At 38.7% G+C, this 11,231-nt stretch overlaps 1 protein-coding gene and 1 pseudogene across 1 annotated transcript in view; one reads left to right on the forward strand and one right to left on the reverse strand.

Moving 5' to 3' along the window:
- Spidr (scaffolding protein involved in DNA repair) overlaps nucleotides 1-11,231 on the reverse strand; it is a 380,505-nt gene that overhangs the window by 323,140 nt on the left and 46,134 nt on the right. The gene's annotated exons all lie outside the window — the stretch shown is intronic.
- On the forward strand, nucleotides 4,957-5,588 carry LOC101561267 (annotated as a pseudogene).

Genomic DNA, 11,231 nt, shown 5'->3' on the forward strand with positions numbered 1-11,231 from the left:
GCTGGCATGTGGTGCTGGGGGATTGAACCGCGGTCCCTTGTGCTTTGCTAAGCTTGTTCTAAGTAGGTGCTTTAGACCACTGAGCCATCTCTCCAGCCCTATAGGTTTTCATGTAAAAGAAAGTAGAGGAAACACAATGTAAATAAATCTACAGAGAATCTAAAAATATCATTTAATTCTATTGTATCAACAAATGTCACTTCATAGATTTCCAATGATGAAAGTAAAAATGGATATGGCAGACAGCTAAGGTATGACACATGAATTAGCTAGAGAATTGTTTGGTTATAGTAACCAAGATTTCAGAGCATGGTTATATTAACCTTTCCTCCATTTCTCAGGCTCTGTTACTATCTTAAATAAAATTATGAAGTAATGACATTATGAAAATCAAGTATGAATTCTTTACTCCTCTGCTAGTTCAACTTACATCTTGGAAAATTATAGTCACAGCTATAGTAGTAGATAAACAAATATCAGAACTTGCTTCTGGATTTGAGTTATTCCTCCAAGAGTATTTGTGTGTACTTTTCCCCTGGTCCATGCCTACTAAGGACATATTAAATACAACCACTGCACTGAAACATGGGTGATGATAGCAAAGGGGAAAAACGAAAGCTCACACATTGTAATGGACTTACTTTCTCATTTCATTGGCCTGATAGAAGCTGGAGTTGGTCCAAAGGCAGCTTCCTGAGCTCAGAGAAATAAGGAAGTTAAGAAAAGGAAGTGATGCCAAACCTCTGGCCAAATCATAGCTGACCCACACTAAGGTCACAAGCAGAATCCCTACAACTGAAACAAGAGGTGGTAGATAATAAAGTAAGAAAGGAGATTAAGAAAAAACTTTTAAATGACTTAGGCTTTGAATTACAAAATAATTCTTGTTCAACCTGTGTCATTTTCATTTCTTAGATCTAAACAAACAATCTCAACAAACATGACTTGCTTATTAAACTTGTCATATTATATTAGAAAGAGCCAGGCCTATTAGGCTGAGGCAGGGTATTGCAAAGTTGAGCCAGCCTGGGCAACTTAACAACTTAGTGAGACCCTGACTCAAAATAAAAAGTAAAGAATAAAGACCTGGGGACATAGCTCAGTGCAAAGGTATTTAGTTCAATCTCCAATATGATATTTGAAAGGTATATTACCTGAGATTTATCAAATGAAATGATAGCTGGCCACACCCATTTCTTTTCCTGAGAGTAAATATATAATATTAGGTAAGTGCGAATAAATCATAAGTATATTGCAACAATCATTTTTCGGTTAAATAAGTTATTTTATCCTACAATTTGCTTTGGTAGAAATAATCAACCGGGGACAGCCTGATAGCTCAGAGGACTAAGGTGCCTGCTTAAGCAGAGTGCAGCAGCCAGGGTCCCATTCCTGGCATGCCATGCCAGTCCTGCCCACGGGGTGCACTGAGATGGCAATTGAGACTTGGCGTGAGGGCGCTCACCTGTAATCCTATCACTTGGAAGGCTGAAAACAGGAGAACTAGCACAAGTCCAACCTATGTAATGAGACCCTGCAGACCCTGCCCTAAATACCAAAAAGAAACAATCAACTTACTCTTTTCTACCCCAAGTTAGTCTCTAACCATAAAAAAATACTTCATCAAAGAAATTTAATCTTATAGACACATACTTATCTATATAGAATTCTTTGGGTATTTTTCCCATTCAGACTGATATTTTCTTACAGAACTGCTGACCCTGATAGTTCTCCCCAAGTGGTAAAACTGGATCACAATCCCATTTTAGGGTCTCCCCAGCCTCAGGGGAAATCCTAGAAAGTAGATAAAAGGCATTACCAGATCTCTGGCTGCATGTTCCCAATGAGCCCAGGGGACCCCTCTCAGTGGCACCAGAACTACTATGCCTGAGTACACTGAGACTCCCCACAGCCTCGCCTGTTCTGTGGCCAGGAGCTCAAAAAGGCTCACCTGAAGGTCATGTAAGTGACAAGGAAAGCTCAGGTGGCCCTGGAGATTACAAAAACCAAGCCTCCTGGTGTGTTCACAGCTAATCATGCACAAAGACAAAGAACTACATTCTTCATTTTGAAAAACCACTACACTAGAGGAACCAGTCTTGTTACTGAATTTTTCATTTCCTGATAAAAAGATTTAACTCTGAGTACTTCATAAATAAAAGGGTACAGCTATCATTTCACATTTATCTTCCTTCTCTAATTGTGAAAACATTTGGACAAGTTTCTAAAAAAAAAAAAAAAAAAGAGTATTTAAACAGAAACTCTGTGCCAACACATTTCCAAAGATAATTTTTTGTTTCCCACAAGTTATAATATTTACAAATATTTACAAACTATTATATAACGTGAACAAATTATAAAAGCTTCAGAATTTCCCAGGAAGTATTATCCTGTCTATTTTATCATAATCATTAAGAAATGGTATATGATTTCTCTCAATTTCTGTTGAAATTATGTAAATAAAATATTCTTGGAGGAGTAATTCATTAAATTATTTTCTTGAATACCTTAAGAAATAATACTTCATTGCCTCTGGCTCTCTTTATCATCTTCCAAAATGTTCACTGGTAAATAAAACTTTACTGATGTTATTAAATCATCATGCAGTAAAAACACTGTTTTAATTTCCTCCACATAACAGAGTTTTAGAGCCAGGCATGGTGGCTAACACCTGTATTCCCAGCACTTCAGAAGCTGAGGGCAGGAGAATCATTGCCAGTTCAAGGCCAGCCTGGGCTTCATAGTAAGTTCAAAGCAAGTTTGAACTATGTAGCAAATGACTTCTCAAAGAACCAAAATGAAGTTTTAATAATTTAAGGAAGCAAGGAAAAGTTACAGTGGTCAATTGTGGACACACACTTGTTTAATAAAAATGTCCAAATGAATGAGAGAAATAGAAAGCAAAGTTTAAAAAAAAAAACTAATCAAAAAACTATTACAGCCCTGTTATGAAAAAAAAGAGAGAGAGAAAGCAATTTACTATATTTTTCGAGTGTGCTAAAAAATGATGACTAGAAAATCACCTATTTGTATTTTTTGAGTAGTGGTACTAAGAAAGCTACTTGTTTTATTACACTTGCTAAACTGTATTTGCTTTTTTTATTTTCTTCATTGTAGTATTTCAACACAAAATATCAATTTAAGATAAGAAAATATTCACATGGTAAATACATTTCTAAACCAAAATTTTGTTCAGTTCTATATTTCCAAAGGTTTAATTTTAACTTTTATTTACTCAAGAATATAATGTATACTAAATAAATTACCTATTATTGAACTTTTATATTTATTTATTTATTTATTTGGTATTTTAGGGAAGGGTCTACAGGGTGTTCAGGGCCTCACTACTAGATTGGACTCATCATGCTCCACCTGTTTACAACCTCCCAAGAGCTGGGATTAGAGGAACACACCACCACGCCCAGTCTCAATTGTTATCTTATCGGGCCCTGGGGGCAGGAACTACATGGCAAGCTATAATAATCTTAAGAAAACTTTCAGTAATAATGATTTTGTATGAGAAGAACATATTTAAAACATGAGAGCGCAGGCCTAGCGAGTGAGTGAGACCACCCGGGGCCGGGGATCCTGAATCGACCCAGAGCCCAGGCCCAGCGAGTAAGTGAGACTGCTCAGGGCCCACTGGATCCTCATTTGACCCGTAGTGCAGGCCCAGCACGGAACCCCTCAGAACTCCCTGCAAAGAAGCTAGAGGCAAGACCCACCCAGCTGATTCAGGAGCAGAACATCTTGCCAGAGTGACACAAAGGGTTCAACTCCAAGGGCTGCAGCAGAAAGAAGTGGAGCACAGCACCCAGACCCCAGCCAGATCCAAGCAACACCCACCTGGAAGAATCTGAACTTCCTAGATCTGGACCTGATGCTAAGGTAAGAACTCTATCTAAGCTCTACACCAAAGGTCAGAAGACGGCGGTATACAAAATGACAAAGAGAAGGAACAAAATGCAGTCTCAGGCCCCGAGTCCACCCAGTACAAATGCAGAAGACACTAGCATAGAGGAAACTGGAAATCACATACCTAATATCTCTGAAATAATAGCGTTGGAAGTAAAGAAACAACTGCACAAAGGTATAGAAGAAATCAGATCAGAAATAATTTTGGAACTAAAAAATGCAGTGATAACTATAAACAAAGAAGCACTAAGTGCTTCTAAAGAATACACTGATAAAAAAAATAGAGCAGAATATAAAAATGATGGAACCCCTGAATAAACAATTTAGGAAAGAAATAGAATGCATGAAACAGGTTCAAAGTGATATACAGGAAATTAAAACCTCAATCACAGGCTGGCAAAAACGTTTGAGTGAAAGTGAAAATAGACTTTCTGACTTTGAAGACACCATTGTAGCTAGCGAAAAAGAAAAGATCTCTTAAAAACAACTAGGATGCAGGAAAAAATAATTCAATACCTGTAAGACGATGCAAAGATGAACAATGTGAGACTAATAGGCATCAATGAGAAGGAAGGATTCAATACAAATGATATAAAAAGAATATGGGCAGAAGTAATAGCAGAGAACTTCCCAAATACGGAGCAACAATCCAACATTCAGTAACGAAAGCATACAGAACTCCAAATAACATCAACCCAGTTAAAACCACACCCAGACATATAATAATCAAGAACCCAGAAATTCAGCACAGGAGCAGTATACTAAAAGCTGCAAAAGAAAAGAAACAGATCACATTTAAAGGAAAACCCATCAGAATAACGGCAGATTTCTCTTCACAAACCATCATGTCAAGAAGAGCATGGAGCAAAGTACTTCAAGTCTTGAAAGAAAACAAATTCCAACCCAGACTGATATACCCTGCAAAACTCTCTTTCAAGTATAATGGAGACATGAAATACTTCCATGACAAAGAACAACTAAAGAATTTCATGATGACAAAGCTAAGCCTACACAGACTACTAAATGATGTTCTAGGCATGTGCCAAGTTCTATGTGAGCCGCCCGCACCCCGCACCATGAGCAGCCTGAAGCCAGACAATGAACCCAGCACGGGCACTGGAGTAAGCCCTGTGGCCAGCAGCCCTGAGGATGAGGTGCGAATGCTGTTTGTCAGTGGGCTTCCTGTGGACATCAAACCCAGAGAGCTCTACCTGCTCTTTCAGCTGTTCAAGGGATACAAGGGATCCCTGACCAAGCTCACCTCTAGACAGCCTGTTGGTTTTGTGATCTTTGACAGCTGGGCAGGTGCAGAAGCAGCCAAGAATGCGCTGAATGGCATTTGCTTTGATCCTGAGAACCCCCAGACCCTGAGGCTCGTATTTGCCAAGGCCAACACCAAGATGGCCAAGAGCAAGATGATGGCGATGTCAAATCCTAGCAGAATTCACCCGGCCCTAGGAGCACATTTCATCACGCGGGACCCCTATGACCTGATGGGTGCTGCTCTGATCCCTGCGTCCCCAGAGGCCTGGACTCCTTACCCCCTCTACAGTGCAGAGCTGATGCTGGCCATCTCGCACAGTGCCTTCACTTACCCAGCTGCCTCTGCGGCTGCCACCCTGCATGCTCAGATGTGCTGGTTCCTGTCCTCTGATGCTACCCAACAGGGATGAAAATATCATCAGTTCTGCTAGTGCTGGTCTTGTCCAGGGAGCTGACGTCACTCCATGGGTGGGGCCAGCACAGGCCCCCAAGTTTCTGCGGCCCCCTGAGGCCTGTGCAGCACTCTCGTTCCTTCCAGAGACTGTTGACTCCTACAGCTGTGCTAAGTAGGCCACGTCCCATGTCCCTTCCTTGTGCCACCCCAAAACCCTTACCCTGATTTGCTTTGTTCTGTAGATGCCCACAGGAAAGCGAGGCATTTACTTTGCATGTTGCCTGGCACCAGTGACTTAGCCTGTGTAGATGTGAGTGTAGTTTATGTTCACACCATTGCCATAATAGTCCTGGTGCTCTTGGTCTTGGTGCCTAGGGCTGCCCACCTACTTCTGGGAGGCCTGGGCCCCATGGCACCCACACTTCTGGTTGCACAGTACCCTTCCCCCAGCAGCTGACCAGCACTGCCTTTCACTGCATCTCCAGTCATCCTGGGGCCGATGGTCATCCTGCCACGGTGTGCCCACCCCCACTGCTCCTCACTCTCCAAACTTTGAAACCAGAATGGGGAAAGTATTTTTATATCCTGTGTAAGAAAATATTTATGCATCCTAAAGGATTTTTCATATGTGTACCACTTAATTATTAAAGAGACCTCATTTGCCCTGTCAGGTAAGTTTAACGTTTAATTCGAGGCATGAAGAAGCAGGGGCTTTCGTTCTGCAGCAGGGAGCCTTGTGTCAGGTGTGGTTTAAGGAAAATGAAGGAAAAGTCATGCAGTTTTGTTTTGTGTTATGAGCAAACTGCCTTATTTTTTGTTGAGTCTGTAACTGTCTTGCATTTCAGACTGAGGGACAAGGTGGCTGTTGTACTTGCTGATCCTGTGAGAATGTGAAAATGGATAATATATGAAAATATGAAATAAAAAACTCGAAAGCAAAAATAAATAAATAAATAATGTTCCAGAGAGGGAGCAAATTGATCACAGCCACATGAATGAGAATGGAAAGAACCCACCAAATAGCGCAAACAAACACAGGAGAATAAGAGGTATACAATAGTAATCTTTCAGTTATTCTTTTGTGTTCAGCAGCAAAATATTTCCATCCGCACACTCTACAAATGGACTTCTCTTCCACCCTATGGGTCATGATTCCACCTGAGTCTACAGGGTGGATTTCGAAGAAATAGCTGTAGCTCAGCCCCACCAGTGACGCCTGGCCACCAGTAACTGTCATGGTCATTACGCATGTCCACAACACACTAGAACTTTGTGCGACATCCTATCCTCAAACTGTTAGAAGTGCTGGTCATTTATTTGCCTTTCCAGTATTTATCTTCTGTTTTACTCTTAGTACTTCTTTGCTATCATGAAAACTTTTTCTTAGTTCAATTGTTTTGAAACATTTAATTTTTAACCTAATTAGTATTTAATTTTCTGAATATTGCTTAATCTTAATTTTTGTTCTAAGATTTATACTATATCTTTGACCTACAATTTATTTAAAAGACATCATATGATATCTTCTCCTACTATTAGGAACTTTAAAAAGTATATTTCCATTTTCTGTTGACTTTATATTTCCCTTCCCTTTCTTTTATACACACATACACACACATATGTATAAAAAAAAACAAAACACGTGTATAACACAACATAAGATTGGTACTGTTTCATAGAAATCTGCAATGACCTTTAAATAAGGGTTCATCTAATATGTTTTATATAGTCCTACATAACTGTCATATTGAGAGCTCTTTATTGTTCATCCAGGTGCATACGGCAACTTTTCTTGCCTTTTGAATTATGCGCTTTGTTATTTCCTATATGCTACTTCTGCAGGTATTAAAATATTTCAAGTTTGTGTAACTAGAAAATCTTACTTTTAGTTTTCAAAGGTGTGTTTGCTAAGTATAAAATTCGAAGAGGACAAAACTTTTCTTTCAGTCCTTTAGTTAGTCTAGTTTCTTATACACTTGGTCCTTTTTTTTTTTTCTTTCTAATGTGAAATAAGATGATATTTAATTTTGTTCTTCCATAGCTAATATTTTTGATGTATATGCTTGAATGATTTTTTTCTTTACTATAAGTTTTGAACTATTTCATTTTTGTGTATCTTGGTATGATTTATTTAAATTTCTTGTGCAACAGGGTATCACGTCCGCATCTTATACAGCAAATAACCACTAGAGAGTATGCAATGTGTTAATTATTGAAACTGTCCTACCAATTTGATTTGAAACTGTCTCATTGCTATTTGCTTCTCAATAAAACTACGAGAATAAATAAATAAATAGATTTCTTGTACAAAAGGTTCATTTTTCTTGGAAATGCGGTATAAGTTGAACTAAATTCAGAAATTTTAAATCTTTAAATATTTATTGCCTACTTCTTTCTACTTTGAGAATTCTAATTATATGAATATAAGTTTCTTGGTTTTGACACAGTGAACTATTATGACTGATCTGTAAATTCTTCATTTTTATTTTGGACAATTTTTATTATTATATTCATTTATGTTTGTAAATAATTTATTTTCAATTTGCAATTTAAAAAATTAAAACAAAAAAAATTACATAAAGAGGAAAAAAACATGAGCTATTCAAAACCTGTAATCTACCTATGATCTCAAAACTGAGGTAGGAAGAGCAAAGTTTAAACCAAAACAGCTGGGGAGATAGCTCAGAGGCACACAAGAACCTGCCTGGCAAGCATAAGGTCCCAAACTCTATCCCCCATACCACAAAAAAAAAAGTTTAAACCAGGCCTGAGCAGGTTTGCAACTGAGTGAGAATCTGCCTCAAAATAAGATATAAAAAATAAAAGGCCTGAGGATACAGCTCAGTGTGAAGGCTCTGGGTTTACAATTAAAAAAAAAGCCCCACCCAAAACTCAGCTAAATAAAATATAATTTATCTGGCAAAAATGAATAAATAATAAAACTTCCCCTGACCTATAATTCAAAACAGCAAAGATATTTGCTGTTTTGGTCTGAAAACTAGATAAAATGTATAAATATCCACTATAAATATGAATTTCAGGGCTAGGAATATATGTGAAAGTTTAAGCGCCTGCCTGGAGAGCACAAGGACCAGGGTTCGATCCCCAGTACCACATGCTTTGCTGGCCCCTACCCCAGGGCATGTCATGCTGGCCAAAAACTGGGCATGGTGGCACATGTCTGTATGCCAGTGCTGGGGAGGCTGAGACAGGAGGATCACTATGAGTCTGAGCTGTGTAGCTATGCCAAATAAATAGTTTTTAAAAATATATGAATTTCAACTTCTATGGCCTCTACAGAATGTCCGGTGCAATGCCCATCCCACCTAACACCAATCCCTCTCTGTCCTAACCTGTCCCTATTTTCTTTTCTTTTTAATGTATTTAGTACAGGGTCTACAGGGTCTCATTACACAGATCAGACTCATGGTAATCCTCCTGTCCTATTTTCTTTCTTTGTCATTCATCAGCCCCACTGAAAGAGAAGACTGCAGAGACCAGATCTTGTTTATTCAGTGTATCACCACCAGCCTAGTGAAGGCTATGGCAGGCAAGAGATTCTCAGTGAACACTCACTGAATGAATGAATGAGAGCTGACCTGCAGACTGCAGAGTTCAGTACCTGCAGCCTTCACTTCCTATCCTATCTCCATCAGAAGATTTAAGAAAGAAGATTTGTTTTTTTTTTATTTTATTTATTTATTTATTTATTTGTGGGGGGGGCAGCTCAGCCTACCTGGGGGCGGGGCTGGCTGGCATGTGGTGCTGGGGATTGAACCGCGGTCCCTGTGCTTTGCTAAGCTTGTTCTAAGTAGGCGCTTTAGACCACTGAGCCATTTCACCAGCCCAAGATTTGTTTCAAATAACTAAAACAGAGATATGGGTACACAGAATTTTCCTCTATATCACTGATATACAGTGATGTACTTTTTTTGCAGAAAAGATACAAAATGTCACTTGATTGCTTATCTTCTAAAATATAATTTAAAAGAAAATCAATATTTTTAGTTAATGAAAATGACCTTAAGTTGTGAAAGTCTTCCACTTACAAGAGTAAGCCGCAAAAAATTTAAGATTTAAAGGAGTAGAGGCTCTCCCCTCTAGTCCCCAAATCAGTTTTCTTTACTTAACAAAGTCAGTAACCCTACAGCATGCAGACCTTCCAGCTGTCTTTCTGATTCAGAAGGTTCTGCTCTACACTGCTAGTGAGGATGCTCAGTGAAGACCAAAGTCCTGCCCCCACTCAGAGCTCTTGGGGAGGTGACAGCAATGGAGGCCATCACTTGTACTACCTGCAAAATTTGAACTGCGCTATTTTATGTATTTCGATCATCTATGACAAAAGGTTTCAGTTAGACATCCCAGAAACAAACAAAAAATCAGATTTATGTTCCCTTAGAGACTATTACTGTCTGCAGGAAAATCTCACGTAAAAATTCAAACAACAAAAACTTCAAAGGGGATAATGTGTGATTAGATGTGGTGTTGGAAAAATAAATGGTGAATGCAAGTCACAGTGAGAATAAGAAATATGATAAAATTAGTATCAGGTATATAATATAATTATTCTTAATGCAAGGAGTTCAGGACATCACAATTTGAAAGTTGGACAAAAGAAAAAAGAATTCCTGAAATTTAAACTTAAATAGATCCCCTAATAATGCACAGTTAAGTAGTCCAACAGAATAGCAGTTGGATAGGTCTGTATGAATTCATTTTTTAATTGATATGGTATATTTTTGAGACAACAAAATATGCTGCCAATACTGGATTCCAACTCTTGGGGTCAAGTGATCCTTCTGCCTCAGTCGCTCAAGTAGCTGGAACTATGGGTGTGCCACTGCACCAAGAAAAATTTATTTTTTAAGAGGATTCAGCATTTCATATAGGTGGACCATGTGGGGCTGTTAATAACTTTATAGGCAAAAGTACCCATGGGTTGGCTAATGGTATAAACTGAAAGGAAGGTTTCCCAAGTACCAACACTAAGATTCTGTTGAACGTTTTGCGGGCTAAACTTCATAGAATTTCTTCTAGACATGACTCAATAGCCCCCTCACCAATTCCTAGAATAAAAACTGTTACCTCTTATACTGACATAGGCTTGGGTTGTCCTTTGGTTTTTGATTTTTTTAGACAGGTCTTCTTATGTAGTACAAGGTACCCTTGAACTCACTTACGTACCAAGGCTGGTCTCAAACTCATGGTAATCTTCCTGGTTCAGCCTCCACAGTGCTGAGATTATAAGTGTGTGCCACCATGCCCGGTCTGATATAGACAGCCAAGCTCATCCTTTGCTTCTTGTAGTACAAATCTAAATTCAGTGTAGCAGATTATTTTGGAAAGATATGCACATCCTCCTACCCAAAAATGTATGGGACTTCTTTGGTCACAGCCACATCAGAGGTCGTTCTGAAGTAAGCAGCCACACACACTTGTTGATCTCTTTTAATAGATTTCATCAGCAAATTGAGACAGAAGAAAATTCAGAGCAAATTCTATTTGGGTGTGACAGCATAGACTACTGAACTTTACTGATTATTCTTACTTGTTTAACTGTATAACTATACCCATACCCTCCCCATATTTTTTTTTCTTGAGTTTAGAGGAAGCATTTAAGAACAAAAATCAAAAAGTTTAAAAAATCAGTTAGGGGCCA

This window comes from Octodon degus, unplaced genomic scaffold, assembly GCF_000260255.1.
Source record: "Octodon degus isolate 3935 unplaced genomic scaffold, OctDeg1.0 scaffold00054, whole genome shotgun sequence".
Taxonomy (NCBI): domain Eukaryota; kingdom Metazoa; phylum Chordata; class Mammalia; order Rodentia; family Octodontidae; genus Octodon; species Octodon degus.